We start from the raw sequence: 23,762 nt of genomic DNA on the forward strand, positions 1-23,762 counted from the left end.
AAAGAAACAGACCGATATTAAACCGAGAAATGTCTACAACATTTAATAATGTGACAGTATTAGATTTTAATGAGAATTTAAACATTAATATTTAACGGATCACGTATATTAAATCTGCGTCACACATATCCGCATGACAGGCCCATGAGTTACAAATAAGTCTACATGAAAAATGAAGTAACAGCACCACCAGGAGGTATGTGTATGGAAGTTACTAAGATATGAAACATTAAGGAACGGCCAATCAGAGTTCATCACACAAACACAACTTGAGTCAGGATAGTCTCACAGACATTCTAACAATATTTCAAACTTTTATCCAATCAGATGTACAGATAACTTGTCCCATGGTGCATCTCATGTTTACTTCACCATATAAAAGTCCATTACACGTTGCCATCTTTGTCAGTTCTCTAATGCCTGCAGGCTGTTTATATATATATATATATATATATATATTATATTTTGTTGGGGGCTAGCAGGCATGACATCTGCCAGGTTTACCAAGCAGGAGAGCGCTGCACTGGTCGACGCCGTCCAGACATTTTATCCACAGCTGTTTGGGTACAAGAGGAGGTCAACAGATGTGAAGGTTAAGAAGGCCCTGTGGGAGTCTATCACCAATTCAGTTCAATTGGTGTTGGGCGTCCACAGGAGCCAGGATCAGATCATGCGGAAATTCAGAGATATGAGGTTGTGCTTGTCAAAAAAGGTCGACCTCATAAGGGAGTGGATACAAGCCCGTAAAAGAGGGGGCAAAAGAAAGGCCCCGCGGAAACTCTACCTACTCCCTTATGAGGTGACTTTATGCGAGCTCCTCAGTCTCCGGGTCCCCAAAAGATTTAGATCCTCTCCATCCTCGGCCTCCTCTTCTTCCCTCCCAGCTGCTGGATCTGAAAGTCCTGACCCGGGGGCCAGTGCAGCTGCTTCTCCGTCCGGTGGCCTGGGAGGAGCGGACAGAGAATCTGAACCAGGTAACTATCCAACTTCATATAATATATTATTTTATTCGATTTTATTGAAATTTGTATATAGTCAGATATTAAACCTATATAGATCTCACAACATATGCTACATATGATGTTTAGATATCTGATTTTAGATTAGTCACACATTAAATATGAATGATGTTTCTTGCGCTCTACAGAATATGCATCACAGAGCGAAAATGGAATTGCGCATCCGTGAAATCACTATCATCCACCATTTCATACATTAACTATCGATTCCTAAGACAGATATATTCTTTGTTCTTGTTCAATATTAACATATATACTATTTTCATCTCGTAATACACCCAATTGCAAATATATTTGAAGTCTTTATGAAATGATACTCATCACACTACTTTATCCAAAATTATTTCACGGATGCGTAATTCCGCTTGGAATCCTTGCGCAATGATCCCGAAAAATAGAATTGCGCACACACGTGAACATGGGTTTGCTGTAAGTGGCATTGCTTTACACATGTTGGTCAAATGACGGATGCGTAATTCCACTTGGAATCATTGCGAAATGATCCCGAAAAATAGAATTGCGCACACACGTGAACATGGGTTTGCTGTAAGTGGCATTGCTTTACACATGTTGGTCAAATGACGGATGCGTAATTCCACTTGGAATCATTGCGCAATGATCCCGAAAAATAGAATTGCGCACACACGTGAACATGGGTTTGCTGTAAGTGGCATCACTTTACACATGTTGGTCAAAATGAAATGTGAATTATTATATATGTGAAGAATACAGTATTCTTATTTTCAATATTATACATAATAAAAAAGATACTAGCAGAATCAAAATAAATAATAAACTATGTCCATCAATTGATGAGAATGAAATAACACAACAAATTAATTAAAGCTACAGACAACAACATAACTGATTGAAAATAAGAGTACAGGATATATTTATGATGAAATTAATTGAGGAAACAATTAACTCATGGGACTACCAAAAGATTAATAGTTTTTAATTGATTTGGTAATAATGTAAAGTTTTTAAACATGGCGTGATTTGTATTAATGATATCCAATCCTCATTTAATATATTACAGATCTGGATGTTGGTGCTGGAACCTCAAGCCAGGGCTTGTCACAGTATGGTATGTCTCATTTTAATTTACATTTGTCTTAGAAACATGGACAGAACATTACATAAAAAATCCACATTGTTCAATATTTATATGGATCCTCAAAATAGATTTGTAAAAGATTTACAAATAAGAATAAAAAACAAACAAACATAGGATTACATTGTAATACTAATCTGAAATTTGTTCGATTTTAAGATAGCCCATATATTCTTGATATCTTCATTTTAATGTAAGATTCTTTGAATGTCCAATTTATATTTTTTCCCTGTGTATTGCTTAATCTTATTTGGATACATTTTGACAACATTCACACACTTTTGCATATGTTTTGATTTTTAAAATATAGATTACATATTTTTAATTGATCAAGTCATTTAAGAGACATGCCAACTAAATTTTACATTGAATGATTTCGACACGTGATTTTATTGTTTTGTATAAACATTTTATGAGCTAAATTGGTTCAGTCTATTGTTTTAGTTATTCTAAAAACATATTGAGTTTGGTTTAGGTTAAGCAATGCATTACTGGTATTAACCGGCTGTTTTTTTATGCATAAATTGGCCTTTTTTTCATAAGTTAAAATCATGTGTTCAGATAAAATTAGTACATAGTTTCAAAAAGTATACAATTACACATTTGGAGCTTCATGTCCCTTTAAGAGAGGATAATTAAAGATTTTTGAGGATATCCTTAACTAACATATTAGATTGTAATTGCATGCTCCATCCCATTCATTACATCAACATATGGAGTAGAGAATTCATTAACAGCGACATTGTCAAATCAATATATTTTTATATTAAAGGGACACTGAGCTAAAATTATTACTGTTGTCATTCAGATAGAGCATGCAATATTAATCAACATTTAAATAAAATACTATAATCATATTTTAAATATTCTCTTGATAAATGTATTTTAAAATCAAGAATGTGCGTTTATCTGCAGCTCCATTTTGGTTGACCAACCTGGGTTGTTATTGATGATTGGTGGATACCTTCAACAAACAATATTTATTGAATACAATATTGCTTATCTGCCTTTAAGATTAAAATGTTGCAAAATAAATATTATAAGAGTCAATGTTAAATAATTTGTAACAGTTTGAACAGTGAAATCACTGATTGAAATAAATCATGTCAGTGTCCCTTTAATAAACAATAGATTCATTAATCCTTACATTCTTTTGATTAAACAATATTGATATATAATTCACATATTCACTGTTGGAGTTACTTTATAGATATAAGCATACTCTAACAGCACCATGATTACATATTTGTACAAATCAATTTGGTTTGGTATTGTGATCAATATGTGTTGTGTCCTAAACAAGATTACTGTACATTGCACAAATGGCTCGATGTGCCACATGTCTTTGTTTATATTTGTCAACAGCTGTTATTCAAAATGTGGTTTGTGTGTATTCTTTTAAGAACATTGATCAATGGGTATATTTAGATATGCAATAGCATCGTATGAGATGAGTTTGATGTCTAATATAGTCAGAAATGAAACATATGTTAAATAATCATTTTTTACATAATCCCCTTGATTCAATCAAGCATTTTTTATTCTAATGACTGCTCTATTCTTCACATTTTCAAGTTGATTATTCTTATAAATTGATACAGATGTGATTTAGTGCTATCCAAAATGTGTTCACTAATATATATCTATATCATTCATAGAGAGAGTTGTTGTGGGGAGCCCAGAGGGATCCAGCACTGATACTGAGCTGCCTTTGCAGTCTTCTGGTAAGTCCATTGACTCATTTATATGTCATTGAAGGTGTATTGGTAATCAATATTATGAGCATGATTCTGATGAAGCATTACATTTGAAACAAACATATAATTTACTCCTCTGATTATATATCAATTTTAGTTTAATATTGAAAGATTAAGAATTCCAATTTGCTTAGTCTACACCTTTGTTATTCAGAAGATGTATAGCATATGTTTGTTTACATTTTCAATTTTGACAACAATCATCAAGTGATACACACATGAAAAATCTGAAATGTTCAATGTACTATGCTTTTATGATTTTTAAATTAATACAAACAATAAATCGAAAATCTAATGTCATTTGTATGCTCCATCAAAATGATGTAAATCATAACTTTGGGTGTGTATATCTTTAATGCAACATTGATGTGTGTCTTTGAGCAACAGTAACATATGTTATAATATCTGATCTTAACGTGTACACAACATGTTATGTTTTACAGAGATTGATTTAACATGTGGGACGGAGGAGGAAGAGGCTCCCTTGGAGTCTGATGGTATGTGAAATATATCTAACATGTATCCAACATGTTTTTTTATTGGAAAACATTTTATTGAAGACATTCAAAGTCTACAGCTTTTGCACTTTAAAAAGGAATATTATTTTTCTGTTCAAATACACTACTGCCCCCTTTCTATATCAGGCAGCATGAAAATATGCTTGGATTATTCTTTCTTTTTTTTTTGGATTTCTAATTCATGCCATCATGATGTCACATTCATATTCCAGGCCAAACCACAATCATAATTTTATAATTGTACAGACAGTCATTGCTATTCATCTGAGTGCCTATATGCATACCATATCCTCATGTCATCATTGTTTAGAAATTCAAACACACTTCTAAGTATATTGCAAACATAATCAAGTTGAAATGACTTGATTTGATTTCATGATGTATGAGATGTTAATATATTTTTAATATTTATTTCAGATGGATCCTCCACTTCTGGTCATCATGTTTCCGCCCCTGCCCAGTCACCTGCCCAGACCCCTGGCCAGGCCCCTGCCCAGTCCCCTGCCCAGGCCCCTGCTCAGGCCCCTGCCCCTTCACAGTCCCCTCCACAGACCCAAGACCCTCCCGGCCCTTCACATTTTGCCTGTCCTGTCCCTCCCAAAAAATGCCCCTTCGTCCCCCTTCACCGCTCTCCCCGTCTTTTGGCCCGTACAGCTACCCCACCTGCCCAGCCCCCAACTCACCACTCCCCAGCTGTATGGCCTACCCCAGAGCAGCAGCCCATCCCTCCCCAACCCAATCCCATCCCTCCCCAACCCAATCCCATCCCTTCCCCCTGTCTTAACCTTCATTGTCCTGGGTGTCGGATTGTCCTTCCCAGGCACAGCTGTAAGTATCATTCAAAATCAACATTATAAGATACTTAAAGGTACACTGAAGGCAAATTGTTTCTATTGTGATTCAAATAGAGCATGCAATGTTAATCAAATTTATAATTTACTACTCTTATCAATTATTCTTCATTCTCTTGCTATCTTTATTGAAACAAAGAAATGCCTATAATTATTTTGAAAATAAAAAAAAAGTCTGGACATCATTTCTTTATTGTTGGATGAATGTATCCATCAATCAGCAGGGACAACCAAGGTTGATAACCAAAAATGGCCTGCCCTATAAACTTACATTCTTGCATTTAAAATATAGCTATAGAATTCTAACATTTCAAGAATAGGAGTAAATTAAAAATTTGTTTTAAATGTCATGCTCTATCTGAATCAGTAAATAAAATATTTTGGTTTAGTGTCCCTTTAATTTGATATCACTACATATACCAATCACCACTACTTGGATCCAATAATTTATGTACAAATGTTCATACATTATCTCTTGTATAACACAGTGGGAATGTAATTTCTTCTGGTTGCTATGTTTACACAGCTTGGCCTCAACGCCAAAATGTTTAAGGATATGTGTGCCTACCACAGTATAACTAAAATATTTAAATTGCTAATGTAAGTACAATGTAAATCCTTTTACAAGATTTTATACACTCAAGCTGTAAAAGTGGATCATCGAAAACCAATTAAAGGGGACAACATGTTTGAGTAAACTGTCCCTTTAATGGTTTAGGTCTGTCTGAATAACATATTTAATGTGTAAATAATCAATTTCAACAAATTAATTTAAAGAATGATTTGTCTTTATGATTACAATGTATCTTTGCTTATTTTTTATTCTGTTGTGTAATTTTCATTAATATTTTATTTATTCTTTATTTTAGGCTGTGACTCAACATGGCTCACGTTAGAAGGTCTAGCACGCGTAGAGCAGGCCGTGTTGAGGAACGCAGCTGTCCTGAGAGGTATTCACGACACTGTGCATGCCCAACTACAGGTTCAGCATTTGACTCTCTGTCAGATGATGCATTTTAATTCAATGCTTGAATCTCTAGCTGGACTGGCACAGGACGATGAAGGGGATGACCAATAAGTGGAGGATCTGGAGATGCTCTAAGGGTGCAGATAAGAATCTTCCATCCACATGTTGATTTTCTGATTTTTTTGGTTGCCATTTGGCCTTTTTTTATTATTGTTGTGCCTGTTGCACTCTTTTACCTTGTCAAATGGATCCAATGGGGCTATGCTGGCCCTTGGCAACTCTCTTCATGGACGGTGATGCACTCTTTTAACTTGTCAAATGGATCCAATGGGGCTATGCTGGCCCTTGGCAACTCTCTTCATGGACTGTGATGCACTATTTGACCTTGTCATATGGCTCCAATGGGGCTATGCTGGCCCTTGGCAACTCTCTTCATGGACTGTGATGCACTATTTGACCTTGTCATATGGCTCCAATGGGGCTATGCTGGTCCTTGGCAACTCTCTTCATGGACTGTGATGCACTCTTTTACCTTGTCATATGGCTCCAATGGGGCTATGCTGGCCCTTGGCAACTCTCTTCATGGACTGTGATGCACTCTTTTACCTTGTCAAATAGCTCCAATGGGGCTATGCTGGCCCTTGGCAACTCTCTTCATGGACTGTGATGCACTATTTTACCTTGTCAAATGGCTCCATTGGGGCTATGCTGGCCCTTGGCAAATCTCTTCATGGACTGTGATGCACTCTTTTACCTTGTCAAATGGCTCCAATTTTCCTGATCTTTAAAAGATTATTTATAAACGTTGTTGATGTTTTCTGACATACTAATAAAAGACATGTCATTCCACGATTCTTTGTCCTCTTTATTCATGTCATTGATTGAAATCTCTAGTTTATCTGGTTAATCCTTAAAGAGACCTTACCAAAAATAATGGTGTTTCCTGAATCATATATGTAATACAATTGTAAATGACTTTAAGATTTACATCTCCAATTTAATTTTATTATTTGTCTTTATATATTTTTCTTAAAGCTTTATCATTGCATGATTATGATTAGCATAGTAATTTTTTTAGATATGTATATATATATTTTTATTTTTGTATATATATGTATATTGCAAATTTCACATCCATGTGTTTATTTGTAAACTCTGCGTGAATTGATGCACCTTTAACAAATGATCCCAGGATTGATACAATGAGATAATCCCTGTAAAGTGTTAATTTTATTGAAATAGTATTCTCTCTGTGTATCCTCTTTATTTATTTATTTTTATTTCATATCCCTTTAAGTGATGCTGACCACAATTGTTAATGAATGGATTTCCATTTCTAAAGCGTTTTTGTCCTTTTTACATGAACAAGGACATATAATCTTATTAATAAACAATCTTATTGTAATGTTGACAGCACATGTATTTAAATTTCAATTCTATCTTATTGTAGTAGTGTAACCAAATCAATCTCTGTGTGTAATGCGCATATTTTAGATGAGGAATATCTTTATCTAAATATTTTTACAAAATACTTCTCCTCCCATATATGGCTAGAGGTAGGCTGACCATATTTCAACTTGAATAAGTGACACGTTTGATCAATACATGTGTCATTATTGTTATTCCAAAACAATCTAAACATATCTTAAAACATCAATGGCATATGTATTTCTCATGTGTATCTTTTAAATGTTAAAGATATACACCATAGCTATAGTTAAAGGGACAGTCAAGTCCAAAAAGATGATTCATGATTTAAATAGGGCATGCGAGTTTAACCAACTTCCTAATTAGCTTTTATTCAACATTTAGCTTTGTTCTCTTGTTATTGTTAATTGAAAGGTAAACAGAGGAGGTTCATATGCTAAGTTCTTCGACCTTGAAGACTGCCTCTAATGTTTTAAAAATATTGACTACTATAAGGCATTAGTTCACATGTTTCATATAGATAACATTGAGATCATGCACGTAAAGTGACCTAGGAGTGAGCATTGATTGGCTAAACTGCATGTCTGTCAAAATAACCTAAATAATGGGGCAGTCAGCAGAAGCTTAGCTACAAGATAATAACAGAAGTAAAATGTATATTAATATATAACTGTGTTTGTTGTTCAAAAATGAGTAATGTGTAATAAAGGGATTAGCTATATTTTTGAAAATTCAATTTCTGGGGTTGACTGTCCCTTTAACATATAATATCTAACACATCCCTATTTTACTAATGCATCTCCTAGCATTAATTTTCTTTTAAAGGGACAGGAAACACAATAATCCAAATATTTTCATTTATTGTAACAATATATTTCAAATTGCAATGTTGTACATAATCTTGTAACCAATATTGATTTCATTTGTACTTAAAACATGCTGCTTGCTAAATAGTTTAGTTATAAATCCTCTGCTTCTAATGAAATATCTCCTTATTTTCGATAATGTATTCTATTTTATAGATCACAGTATTTCGTTATCTATCGTGACATTCCTAGATAGCAATATAGAAACATACTAGTTACTAAAATATAAATACGTTTCTTATTGATATGCCAAGCTATCAACTGAGTCCTTGTATTGGCTGCGGTTTTTCAGCGATCTCGGATGCGCCATGTTGCTTAAGACGTCACCTGCCAGGCTGTCCAATGATTCCTTGTATTGGCTGACGTTTTTACGCGATCAAGGATGCGCATTTTATTGGATGGCGTTTTTACGCGATCAAGGATGCGCCTTTTATTGGATTGCGTTTTTACGCGATCAAGGATGCACCTTTTATTGGATTGCGTTCTTACGTGATCAAGGATGCGCCATGTTAATTAAGACGACACATGCAAAGGTGTAAAAAACGTCTGATTGTATTACGTAGTCCCGCAATATTTGTTTGGGCACGTTACACACGTTTGTGAATGAGAAGACAAGTTTAAAACCATGGCGAATATGGATTGTGTGCATCATGTAACATTGTTGACCCATAGCTGATAAAGAACACAACATTCTCTTTTGCTGGCTGTCTGGTTGAATAAACGAATGAAAGCAAAATGTTTTCATGCATAAGATATTTCGAGGCAAGTGCAAATCTCTAAATATAGTCCATCTTGTTTAATATGTTTGTCAACAATATGTTCCTTTTTATGAAAAATGACTGTGTTGTGTTTAATTTTAAAGATATCGAATTCATAAATATGCGCTATTGTATTAGAATAAAGTAATCAATATGCATTTATCTTTATCATATGCTAAATATATGATGCTGACTTCTTCTAAATGTTATTTTGTCGTATATTTTATTAAAGGTTCATTAGACACTCACATTAAAAACCAAAATATTTTATTTTGTCTCTAGTTATATAGTCCATTGTTTACCAAATACATGTCTACTTTTGCTTATGTTCAAATAAATTTTCAGACTCCTCGCCAAGCCTCAAAGTTTCATGTGAGTACCATCTCCAGCTTGCTCCTGTTTGTGTAAAGGGTCTTTTTATATGTTAATGATGGGGTATTGTCTTGTTTTACGGTTGTAATGGGGTTTACATCTATATTTTCAATAGAGATAACCCCATTTTCTTTTAAAGTGTTTAAATCTTTTTAATATTGATTTTGATATCAGTATATGTTAATCTTGTTGTTTCTAGTAGTGTCTATTACATGCAGTTCTGTTAAAAAGATTGTATACTGTCCCTTTAATGCAAATGTTGATTTTTGTATCATGTATGAGTTCCACATTGGTTAATCTCCAAATATATTATTGTTAGCATATTTTTTTTGTCACTCCTAAAAGGACTTTAAACCATATTCATTGTTAAAACAAATGTCTTTCTAAAAACAAACAAACACAATAATGTCTATTTAAGAAAATAGACTTTATTTAACACGTTAATAGAAATCTTTTTGCAATATTTCTTGTTTGAACAAGTACATGTAGATATACCAACAATCACCAAATATTATATGTTAGCATATGTAATTTTTTTAAAGGGACAGTCTAGAAAACAAATAATGATTTGCATTATTAAAAAAGCAAATTTTGAAATATAAATGATATCAAAGGTTTCTCACCAATTAATAATTTTTCTTTGGTTATTTTTATTTGCTAGCTAAACCTATGAGGTTCGTGTGCTCATTTCTTAGAGCTTGAAGAGTGCATGTAATCAGAATGCAATTTGACCACTAGAGGGCATTTTGAGAGCATTTGTATATATAAAACCTTGAGCTCATACAGCATATTTACCATGTATTGATCATTGATTGTCTAAAATGTTGTTATGTAAGAACAACAAATAAGTGGTAATTTTTCATAGGCATAGATACAAGGGTAAGCACATAAGTCACATGTATTTCTCCATGTTTTTTTGTTTCAAACTTGATAATGCGTAATACAGTGTTTTCTTTGTAATCAATAATGTTCTGACTGTCCCTTTAAGCTGTGTTATTGGCATTCAAACAGTAATATGCCATCATGGATAATTGTAATGGTAATTTTGTTTTAGATTAGGGAAACAGTTTGGACATCACATCACAGAAAACAATCAATATCATGAACAAGGATAGGTAAGTGATGATGTGCTGTCCACACACTTATAACCCACACTCTGCAAACAATCTGACTCCATGGACCCGGTCCAATAGAAGTAGATTATATACAGAGTGTGGTCCACAAGTGTATGAAAACCACATCATCACATACCTATCCATTACACATTAAATAAAAACGAAATAAACATGACAAAAAATACTTACTTCCTCTTCCTTCCCCTCTTCTCACGAGGCTGAGGCTCTGGGAGGGGCAACTGCCGCCTCCGACGAGTTCTCATTGGAGATGTTGTGGGAAGAGTGGAAGGAAGAGTACTGGGACGACCAAGGTGAGGAGGAGGAGATGGCCCAGGAGGAGATGGCCCAGGAGGAGATGGCCCAGGAGGAGATGGCCCGGCAGGAGCAGATGGCCCGGCAGGAGCCGATGGCCCAGCAGGAGCAGATGGCACAGCAGGAGCAGATGGCATGTCAGGAGCAGATGGCACGGCAGGAGCAGATGGCCCGGCAGGAGCAGATGGACCGGCAGGAGCAGATGGACCGGCAGGAGGCCCAGCAGATGGCGGCCCAGGAGCAGGAGGCCCAGCAGATGGTGGCCCAGGAGCAGGAGGCCCAGCAGGAGGCCGACCAGCAGGAGGCAGAACAGCAGGAGGCAGACCAGCATGCGCCTCCCGGAAGAAATTAAACATCTCTTGTTGGAGTAGAAAACTTCTGTTTTGGCCTTCTTCTATTCGAGTAAGGAGGTGTATGATTTGGGTTTGGCTTTCTCGAATGCCTCTGAGCTCTTCAATAATTCTACTTCTGCCTTGTATATTTTCGATCCGGGAGTTACGCATCTGGTCAATGTAGTCTAGTAGAACCCGCACCTCAGCTATTTCCTCTTGTTGTGCACGGTGGGGTGCCCGTGCACGGTGGCCTGCTGGTGCACGGCGGCCTGCTGGTGCTTGAGGGGCCTCTTCCTCTGCTTCCGGGGCCTCTTCGTCAAGGGGGGCCTCTTCCTCAAGGGGGTCCTCTTCTCTCCGAGGTGGAGATTCATCCCCACCACTCTCATACCGGGAAAAAGGAGGAGCCTGTAGTTGCTGTGCTGCCTCCTCCCCAGACTCTGTATATTTGAAAAAGAAAGAAATGTATATATTAGCATATTTCCAAATAAAGCTTTACATTATTTAGCTTACGATACAATTACAAATGCAGCCTCATTAATCCACTTTGAAATCTAACAATCAATACGATTTCCGCATTTTCAAAACCGTGTTTGTGATATCTCTGGTCAATCTGAATGTTTTAGCGTTTGTTTTCAGTCTGTTTAAATGCACACCTAACCTATAGCCTAGATACTAATGTAACCGCAAAGTAATTGTGAATGCGTTTACGTAATAATGTGTTAAACAGCGTAATAGCATTAATCTTATCCTTAAAGGGACATGAAACCCAATGTTTTTTCTTTCCTGATTTAGAAAGAGCATACAATTATAATCAACTTTCTAATTTACTTCTATTATCTAATTTGCTTCATTCTCTTGATATTCTTTGTTGAAAATCATATCTAGATATGCTTAGTAGCTGCTGATTGGTAGCTGCACATATCTGCCTCCTGTGATTGGTTCACCGTGTGCATGGCTATTTCTTCATTAAAGTATATCTAAAGAATGAAGCAAATTAGGTAATATAAGTAAATTGGAATGTTGTTTAAAATTGTATTCTCTACCTTAATCATGAAAGAAAATGTTTGCGTATAGTGTCCCTTTAAATACATTCGGATGTTAATTTATTCTTAAATGAGCTTACCGTCAGATGAGAGTGGCAGGTTCCCGGTATCGATTCCTCCGATACCGACTATATCCACCTCGGAGATGCTGGGACGCAACATTTCCTCCCATCGGCAGTACTCAACTTTCAGTGCAGGGCCGCCACCGGGTCCTGCAGCATGTTGGGACTCCCGGGTTATTTTTTTTTTAAGATCCATCTTGCAGTCCCGGTAGCGATGTTTAATAGAGTCCATATCTCTATTCCGTCCACCCACTGCATTGACTGAATCCCTTATCTCCTGCCAGAGCTTCCTCTTCTCACTCGGGGTTGTCTTCAGATGCTGCAGCCTCCTATACCTGCCCATATAGGCTTCTATGAGGGCCTCCTTCTCCTCCATAGAAAACCTCACCTCCCTAGTCGCCTTGGCCTTCCCCTGTGACGATGCCCTCTGTTTCCCGGACTGTGAAGCCCTACTCTGTCCGCCACTGGGCCCAGCCACTTGTTCATCTTGAACCAAGTGGCTGAGTCCACCCACCGCTTCCACCCCCCGCTTCCTGCCCCCCTTCCTGTCCTGTTCCTCTCCCCCTCCCTCTCCTCCCCCCTCTACCTCTCCCCTGACTAATCTCCTGCCTGCCCTCCTCCATCTCTTCCCTAAACTAAACCCCAACTAAGCAAACAAAAAGTGAGTGTGATCAAATGAAAGGGGGTCAAAATAAAGAAATAAAAAGACCAAAAAAGTGCTGAAAGTGTGAAAGGGATATAAATAAAAGATGGTAAGGAGTATTTAAATAAACAAAATGTATAAGAAGACTAAAAGGAGGATATGTAAACTAAATGTAACTAGGGGATGGGGATGGGGTATGGGATAAGAGTAAATGGGATGAAAGGGAATGGGACTACAGGGAATGGGGTATGGAGTGTAGTATGAGAGGGTATGGGGTATGGAGTGTATGTAGTGTTATTGATAAGTGTATGTATGTATTGAATGTGCTTGCGTGTAAATGTGTTAAATATGCAGAAAAAGCACTCGCACACTCACCCAAACCAACTGTCGCTCACTAACTCACACTACCACTAACTCACAATACCACTAACTCACAATACCATTAACTGACTATCTCACACTACCACTAACTCTCAATAACTCACACTACCACTAACTCACACTACCACTAACTCACACTACCACTAACTCACACTACCACTAACTCTCACTACCACTAACTCACGCTCCCACTAACTCTCACTAACTACCACTAACTCACTCACGATAACACTAACTGACTCTCTCACACTAACTCACAATAAGGCACTAAATCTCAAATCTCAACTCTCCAATCTCCAAAAACCTACCAGCAACACAGTCAAAGAAGCCATGCTTGTGTGGTGCTTATATACCCTGTGTAAATGTTTAATGATGTACCTGTTTGCGTTGTAAATTGTGTTCAGGTGTGCTTTGTTAGTAATTAGTATGTGTGCAATGTGTATTAGTTGTGTGAATTTGCGCATGCTCATTTTGAGTTAGTATTTGTGGAATGTGTAGAATGCGATGATGTCATAGTGCTCATTTTCTCTAACATTGTCCCATCGTATTATGTGTAAATGTTAATTTGCGATGGTGTGGTATTAGTGAAGTGTTGTATATGTATGTTTGTCCTAATATATAGTAATATTGAATGCGAGTATTTTGCTAGTGTATGATTGTGCATTTATTTTTCCTTGTTGTTATTTTCCGTATTTCCGCATCTTAAATGATATGCGTATTCCCTGTATTTTATTTTATTAATTTTCCCCCGCTTCTGAATGTGTAATGCTTATGTGCTTTGTTTTGTGATTGTTGTTGTGACATTTGTGGTGTGTTATTGTTGTGCATTAATTGTTGTTGTGACATTTGCGGTGTGTTATTGTTGTGCATTATGTGGTATACGTCATATGAACGAGCTGTGCGTATTTCTCGCGAGATCGAGTGTTAGGTGAAAAAAGCGTGTTTGTTTGATTTTCCATTGATCTCTATGGGAGACTGTCTAACGCGGGCGGGATTCCGCGTGTGAAATACACGCGTTAGGAGTATCGTTAGAAGGTTGTTTATAAACTCTAAATACCCGCGTTAAAAAACTCTGTGCGTTAGAAATAAACCACGCGTAGCTAACGCACCCCATCTACCGCCAAACTCTAAATCTAGCCGGTAGAGTTCCCCTGATTTTCTGTTGGTTCTATGGTTGAAATTGGTCTTGTCTTATTCTGTAAAATAAGGCTTCTATCCAGAGCTTTTGTTCTTGCAAGGGCTTGGTTCAAAAGACTGGGAGTATAACCTTTTTCTATGAATCTATTGTATAGTATATGACTTTTTTCTATTGTATAGTTAGTATATGACTGTGCAATTCCTCCTTATCTGTCTGAACTGGCTGTATGGAACATTGTTGATCTAACTTTTGTGATGGTTACTATGATAATCAAGATAACTATTACTGTCTACATCTTTAAAGAAAGTTTTTGATGTTATTGTTTTATCGGGACCCCAGCTGAGGACAAGATCTAAATATTCAATGCCATTGGTCTGGATATTGGCCGTAAAATTGATGCCCATCTGATTAAGATGAATAATGAACCTCTCTGCTGATACTCTGTCCCCATCCCAAATAAAAATAAGGTCATCAATGTTACGGCCATAGAAGATCAGGTTTGCCCCAAAGTCCGCGTGATAAATATCTCTCTCTTCAAAAAGGCCCATGAAGAGATTCGCAAAATGGGGCAAACCTGGTCCCCATGGCCGTACTGTTGATTTGTAAATAGTATCGATTTTGGTAAATAAAATAATTGTGTTGTAGAATATATAAGATGCTTTCTAGAATGAAAGCTCTTTGTGTATTGGGTAAATATGGGTCTAATTCTAGAAAATGGGAGACTGCTGCTACCCCTAAATCGTGTGTTATATTGGAGTATAAAGAACTAACATCGCATGTTATCCATAATGTGTTTTTGTCCTTAATGGAGATGTTATTGAGTAATTGTAAAATATGAGTACTGTCTCTAATGTAGGAAATTAAAGAAATGACAGATTTCTGTAAAAATTGGTCTATGTAAAATGATAAATTATAAGTTAAATTTCCAATTCCTGCTATGATGGGTTGTCCAGGGGGATTAGTTTTAGTTTTGAGTATTTTGGGTAAATGGTAGTAATGGGCTATACTCGGATTTGATGTTCTCACAAAATCTTTCTCTGTCACAAGTACGGTGCAACTTTTTCTGGTAAGCCCCTCAATTTTATCAGTATAGCTGTGTTATCCAGACCTATTTACACTATGAGGCGCCCTCTTTTTCTTCTCCGTGACTTAATATTGTCTATGCCTGAAAGGGAAGCAGCAGGGAAGGTGAGTGTACCCGTCTTATTAGAATATTAGGCTGAAGTACTCACTCCGAGAATGCGGGCTGCTAATGGAGGCTGTGTCATGTGAAGTCTGCACACCGTGCTGTGATTGGTTCACCGTGTGCATGGCTATTTCTTCATTAAAGTATATCTAAAGAATGAAGCAAATTAGGTAATATAAGTAAATTGGAATGTTGTTTAAAATTGTATTCTCTACCTTAATCATGAAAGAAAATGTTTGCGTATAGTGTCCCTTTAAATACATTCGGATGTTAATTTATTCTTAAATGAGCTTACCGTCAGATGAGAGTGGCAGGTTCCCGGTATTGATTCCTCCGATACGACTATATCAACCTCGGAGATGCTGGGACGCAACATTTCCTCCCATCGGCAGTACTCAACTATCAGTGCAGGGCCGCCACCGGTTCCTGCGGCATGTTGGGACTCCCGGGTTATTTTTTTTTTAAGATCCATCTTGCAGTCCCGGTAGCGATGTTTAATAGAGTCCATATCTCTATTCCGTCCACCCACTGCATTGACTGAATCCCTTATCTCCTGCCAGAGCTTCCTCTTCTCACTCCGGGTGGTCTTCTGATGCTGCAGCCTCCTATACCTGCCCATATAGGCTTCTACGAGGGCCTCCTTCTCCTCCATAGAAAACCTCACCTCCCTAGTCACCTTGGCCTTCCCCTGTGATGATGCCCTCTGTTTCCCGGACTGTGAAGCCCTACTCTGTCCGCCACTGGGCCCAGCCACTTGTTCATCTTGAACCAAGTGGCTGGGTCCACCCACCGCTTCCACCCCCAGCTTCCTGCCCCCCTTCCTGTCCTGTTCCTCTCCCCCTTCCTCTCCTCCCCCCTCTACCTCTCCCCTGACTAATCTCCTGCCTGCCCTCCTCCATCTCTTCCCTAAACTAAACCCCAACTAAGCAAACAAAAAGTGAGTGTGATCAAATGAAAGGGGGTCAAAATAAAGAAATAAAAAGACCAAAAAAGTGCTGAAAGTGTGAAAGGGATATAAATAAAAGAGGGTAAGGAGTATTTAAATAAACAAAATGTATAAGAAGACTAAAAGGAGAATATGTAAACTAAATGTAACTAGGGGATGGGGATGGGGTATGGGATAAGAGTAAATGGGATGAAAGGGAATGGGACTACAGGGAATGGGGTATGGAGTGTAGTATGAGAGGGTATGGGGTATGGAGTGTATGTAGTGTTATTGATAAGTGTATGTATGTATTGAATGTGTTTGCGTGTAAATGTGTTAAATATGCAGAAAAAGCACTCGCACACTCACCCAAACCAACTGTCGCTCACTAACTCACAATACCACTAACTCACAATACCATTAACTGACTCTCTCACACTACCACTAACTCTCAATAACTCACACTACCACTAACTCACACTACCACTAACTCACACTACCACTAACTCTCACTACCACTAACTCACGCTCCCACTAACTCTCACTAACTACCACTAACTCACTCACGATAACACTAACTGACTCTCTCACACTAACTCACAATAAGGCACTAAATCTCAAATCTCAACTCTCCAATCTCCAAAAACCCACCAGCAACACAGTCAAAGAAGCCATGCTTGTGTGGTGCTTATATACCCTGTGTAAATGTTTAATGATGTACCTGTTTGCGTTGTAAATTGTGTTCAGGTGTGCTTTGTTAGTAATTAGTATGTGTGCAATGTGTATTAGTTGTGTGAATTTGCGCATGCTCATTTCGAGTTAGTATTTGTGGAATGTGTAGAATGCGATGATGTCATAGTGCTCGTTTTCTCTAACATTGTCCCATCGTATTATGTGTAAATGTTAATTTGCGATGGTGTGGTATTAGTGAAGTGTTGTATATGTATGTTTGTCCTAATATATAGTAATATTGAATGCGAGTATTTTGCTAGTGTATGATTGTGCATTTATTTTTCCTTGTTGTTATTTTCCGTATTTCCGCATCTTAAATGATATGCGTATTCCCTGTATTTTATTTTATTAATTTTCCCCCGCTTCTGAATGTGTAATGCTTATGTGCTTTGTTTTGTGATTGTTGTTGTGACATTTGTGGTGTGTTATTGTTGTGCATTAATTGTTGTTGTGACATTTGCGGTGTGTTATTGTTGTGCATTATGTGGTATACGTCATATGAACGAGCTGTGCGTATTTCTCGCGAGATCGAGTGTTAGGTGAAAAAAGCGTGTTTGTTTGATTTTCCATTGATCTCTATGGGAGACTGTCTAACGCGGGCGGGATTCCGCGTGTGAAATACACGCGTTAGGAGTATCGTTAGAAGGTTGTTTATAAACTCTAAATACCCGCGTTTAAAAACTCAGTGCGTTAGAAATAAACCACGCGTAGCTAACGCACTCCATCTACCGCCAAACTCTAAATCTAGCCGATAGAGGTCCGCTGATTTTCTGTTGGTTCTATGGTTGAAATTGGTCTTGTCTTATTCTGTAAAATAAGGCTTCTATCCAGAGATTTTGTTCTTGCAAGGGCTTGGTTCAAAAGACTGGGAGGATAACCTTTTTCTATGAATCTATTGTATAGTAGTATAGTATATGACTTTTTTCTATTGTATAGTTAGTATATGACTGTGCAATTCCTCCTTATCTGTCTGAACTGGCTGTATGGAACATTGTTGATCTTACTTTTGTGATGGTTACTATGATAATCAAGATAACTATTACTGTCTACATCTTTAAAGAAAGTTTTTGATGTTATTGTTTTATTGGGACCCCAGCTGAGGACAAGATCTAAATATTCAATGCCATTGGTCTGGATATTGGCCGTAAAATTGATGCCCATCTGATTAAGATGAATAATGAACCTCTCTGCTGATACTCTGTCCCCATCCCAAATAAAAATAAGGTCATCAATGTTACGGCCATAGAAGATCAGGTTTGCCCCAAAGTCCGCGTGATAAATATATCTCTCTTCAAAAAGGCCCATGAAGAGATTCGCAAAATGGGGCAAACCTGGTCCCCATGGCCGTACTGTTGATTTGTAAATAGTATCGATTTTGGTAAATAAAATAATTGTGTTGTAGAATATATAAGATGCTTTCTAGAATGAAAGCTCTTTGTGTATTGGGTAAATATGGGTCTAATTCTAGAAAATGGGAGACTGCTGCTACCCCTAAATCATGTGTTATATTGGAGTATAAAGAACTAACATCGCATGTTATCCATAATGTGTTTTTGTCCTTAATGGAGATGTTATTGAGTAATTGTAAAATATGAGTACTGTCTCTAATGTAGGAAATTAAAGAAATGACAGATTTCTGTAAAAATTGGTCTATGTAAAATGATAAATTATAAGTTAAGTTTCCAATTCCTGCTATGATGGGTTGTCCAGGGGGATTAGTTTTAGTTTTGAGTATTTTGGGTAAATGGTAGTAATGGGCTATACTCGGATTTGATGTTCTCACAAAATCTTTCTCTGTCACAAGTACGGTGCAACTTTTTCTGGTAAGCCCCTCAATTTTATCAGTATAGCGGTGTTATCCAGACCTATTTACACTATGAGGCGCCCTCTTTTTCTTCTCCGTGACTTAATATTGTCTATGCCTGAAAGGGAAGCAGCAGGGAAGGTGAGTGTACCCGTCTTATTAGAATATTAGGCTGAAGTACTCACTCCGAGAATGCGGGCTGCTAATGGAGGCTGTGTCATGTGAAGTCTGCACACCGTGCTGTGATTGGTTCACCGTGTGCATGGCTATTTCTTCATTAAAGTATATCTAAAGAATGAAGCAAATTAGGTAATATAAGTAAATTGGAATGTTGTTTAAAATTGTATTCTCTACCTTAATCATGAAAGAAAATGTTTGCGTATAGTGTCCCTTTAAATACATTCGGATGTTAATTTATTCTTAAATGAGCTTACCGTCAGATGAGAGTGGCAGGTTCCCGGTATCGATTCCTCCGATACCGACTATATCAACCTCGGAGATGCTGGGACGCAACATTTCCTCCCATCAGCAGTACTCAACTATCAGTGCAGGGCCGCCACCGGTTCCTGCGGCATGTTGGGACTCCCGGGTTATTTTTTTTTTAAGATCCATCTTGCAGTCCCGGTAGCGATGTTTAATAGAGTCCATATCTCTATTCCGTCCACCCACTGCATTGACTGAATCCCTTATCTCCTGCCAGAGCTTCCTCTTCTCACTCCGGGTGGTCTTCTGATGCTGCAGCCTCCTATACCTGCCCATATAGGCTTCTACGAGGGCCTCCTTCTCCTCCATAGAAAACCTCACCTCCCTAGTCGCCTTGGCCTTCCCCTGTGACGATGCCCTCTGTTTCCCGGACTGTGAAACCCTACTCTGTCCGCCACTGGGCCCAGCCACTTGTTCATCTTGAACCAAGTGGCTGGGTCCACCCACCGCTTCCACCCCCCGCTTCCTGCCCCCCTTCCTGTCCTGTTCCTCTCCCCCTTCCTCTCCTCCCCCCTCTACCTCTCCCCTGACTAATCTCCTGCCTGCCCTCCTCCATCTCTTCCCTAAACTAAACCCCAACTAAGCAAACAAAAAGTGAGTGTGATCAAATGAAAGGGGGTCAAAATAAAGAAATAAAAAGACCAAAAAAGTGCTGAAAGTGTGAAAGGGATATAAATAAAAGAGGGTAAGGAGTATTTAAATAAACAAAATGTATAAGAAGACTAAAAGGAGAATATGTAAACTAAATTTAACTAGGGGATGGGGTATGGGATAAGAGTAAATGGGATGAAAGGGAATGGGACTACAGGGAATGGGGTATGGAGTGTAGTATGAGAGGGTATGGGGTATGGAGTGTATGTAGTGTTATTGATAAGTGTATGTATGTATTGAATGTGTTTGCGTGTAAATGTGTTAAATATTCAGAAAAAGCACTCGCACACTCACCCAAACCAACTGTCGCTCACTAACTCACACTACCACTAACTCACAATACCACTAACTCACAATACCATTAACTGACTCTCTCACACTACCACTAACTCTCAATAACTCACACTACCACTAACTCACACTACCACTAACTCACACTACCACTAACTCTCACTACCACTAACTCACGCTCCCACTAACTCTCACTAACTACCACTAACTCACGATAACACTAACTGACTCTCTCACACTAACTCACAATAAGGCACTAAATCTCAAATCTCAACTCTCCAATCTCCAAAAACCCACCAGCAACACAGTCAAAGAAGCCATGCTTGTGTGGTGCTTATATACCCTGTGTAAATGTTTAATGATGTACCTGTTTGCGTTGTAAATTGTGTTCAGGTGTGCTTTGTTAGTAATTAGTATGTGTGCAATGTGTATTAGTTGTGTGAATTTGCGCATGCTCATTTCGAGTTAGTATTTGTGGAATGTGTAGAATGCGATGATGTCATAGTGCTCGTTTTCTCTAACATTGTCCCATCGTATTATGTGTAAATGTTAATTTGCGATGGTGTGGTATTAGTGAAGTGTTGTATATGTATGTTTGTCCTAATATATAGTAATATTGAATGCGAGTATTTTTCTAGTGTATGATTGTGCATTTATTTTTCCTTGTTGTTATTTTCCGTATTTCCGCATCTTAAATGATATGCGTATTCCCTGTATTTTATTTTATTAATTTTCCCCCGCTTCTGAATGTGTAATGCTTATGTGCTTTGTTTTGTGATTGTTGTTGTGACATTTGCGGTGTGTTATTGTTGTGCATTATGTGGTATATGTCATATGACCGAGCTGTGCGTATTTCTCGCGAAATCGAGTGTTAGGTGAAAAAAGCGTGTTTGTTTGATTTTCCATTGATCTCTATGGGAGACTGTCTAACGCGGGCGGGATTCCGCGTGTGAAATACACACGTTAGGAGTATCGTTAGAAGGTTGTTTATAAACTCTAAATACCCGCGTTAAAAAACTCCGGCCTAGATTTGGAGTTTTGTCGGTAACGACCCGCGTAGCTAACGCCGGCTTTTTTCTGGCCGCACCATAAAAATAACTCTGGTATTGAGAGTCCACATAAAGGCTGCGTTAGGCTCCAAAAAAGGAGCGTAGAGCATTTTTAACGCAGCTTCAACTCTCAATACCAGAGTTGCTTACGCAAGCGGCCAGCCTAAAAAACGTGCTCATGCACGATTCCCCCATAGAAAACAATGGGGCTGTTTGAGCTGAAAAAAACCCTAACACCTGCAAAAAAGCCGCGTTCAGCTCTTAACGCAGCCCCATTGTTTGTTATGCGGAAACACCTCCTAAGTCTGCACCTAACACCCTAACATGTACCCCGAGTCTAAACACCCCTAACCTTACACTTATTAACCCCTAATCTGCCGCCCCCGCTATCGCTGACACCTGCATTTTATTTTTAACCCCTAATCTGCCGCTCCGTAAACCGCCGCTACTTACATTATCCTTATGTATCCCTAATCTGCTGCCCCTAACACCGCCGACCCCTATATTATATTTATTAACCCCTAATCTGCCCCCCACAACGTCGCCTCCACCTGCCTACACTTATTAACCCCTAATCTGCCGAGCAGACCTGAGCGCTACTATAATAAAGTTATTAACCCCTAATCCGCCTCACTAACCCTATAATAAATAGTATTAACCCCTAATCTGCCCTCCATAACATCGCCGACACCTAACTTCAATTATTAACCCCTAATCTGCCGACTGGAGCTCACCGCTATTCTAATAAATGGATTAACCCCTAAAGCTAAGTCTAACCCTAACACTAACACCCCCCTAAATTAAATATAATTTTAATCTAACAAAATTAATTAACTCTTATTAAATAAATTATTCCTATTTTAAAGCTAAATACTTACCTGTAAAATAAACCCTAATATAGCTACAATATAAATTATAATTACATTGTAGCTATTTTAGGATTAATATTTATTTTACAGGCAACTTTGTAATTATTTTAACCAGGTACAATAGCTATTAAATAGTTAAGAACTATTTAATAGTTACCTAGTTAAAATAATTACAAAATTACCTGTAAAATAAATCCTAACCTAAGTTACAATTAAACCTAACACTATACTATCATTAAATTAATTAAATAAAATACCTACAATTACCTACAATTAAACCTAACACTACACTATCAATACATTAATTAAATACAATATCTACAAATAACTACAATGAAATAAACTAACTAAAGTACAAAAAATAAAAAAGAACTAAGTTACAAAAAATAAAAAAAATCTACAAACATAAGAAAAATATTACAACAATTTTAAACTAATTACACCTACTCTAAGCCCCCTAATAAAACAACAAAGCCCCCCAAAATAAAAAATGCCCTACCCTATTCGAAATTACTAAAGTTAAAAGCTCTTTTACCTTACCAGCCCTGAACAGGGCCCTTTGCGGGGCATGCCCCAAGAAGTTCAGCTCTTTTGCCTGTAAAAAAAAACATACAATACCCCCCCCAACATTACAACCCACCACCCACATACCCCTAATCTAACCCAAACCCCCCTTAAATAAACCTAACACTAAGCCCCTGAAGATCATCCTACCTTGTCTTCACCTCACCAGGTATCACTGATCCGTCCTGGCTCCAAAATCTTCATCCAACCCAAGCGGGGGTTGGCGATCCATCATCCGGTGGCTGAAGAGGTCCAGAAGAGGCTCCAAAGTCTTCATCCTATCCGGGAAGAAGAGGCGATCCGGACCGGCAACCATCTTGATCCAAGCGGCATCTTCTATCTTCATCCGATGACGACCGGCTCCATCCTGAAGACCTCCACCGCGGACCCATCTTCTTCCGGCGACGTCCAACTGAAGAATGACGGTTCCTTTAAGGGACGTCATCCAAGATGGCGTCCCTCGAATTCCGATTGGCTGATAGGGTTCTATCAGCCAATCGGAATTAAGGTAGGAATATTCTGATTGGCTGAT

The sequence above is a fragment of the Bombina bombina genome, chromosome 6 (assembly GCF_027579735.1).
Source record: "Bombina bombina isolate aBomBom1 chromosome 6, aBomBom1.pri, whole genome shotgun sequence".
In the NCBI taxonomy this organism is placed as follows: Eukaryota; Metazoa; Chordata; class Amphibia; order Anura; family Bombinatoridae; genus Bombina; species Bombina bombina.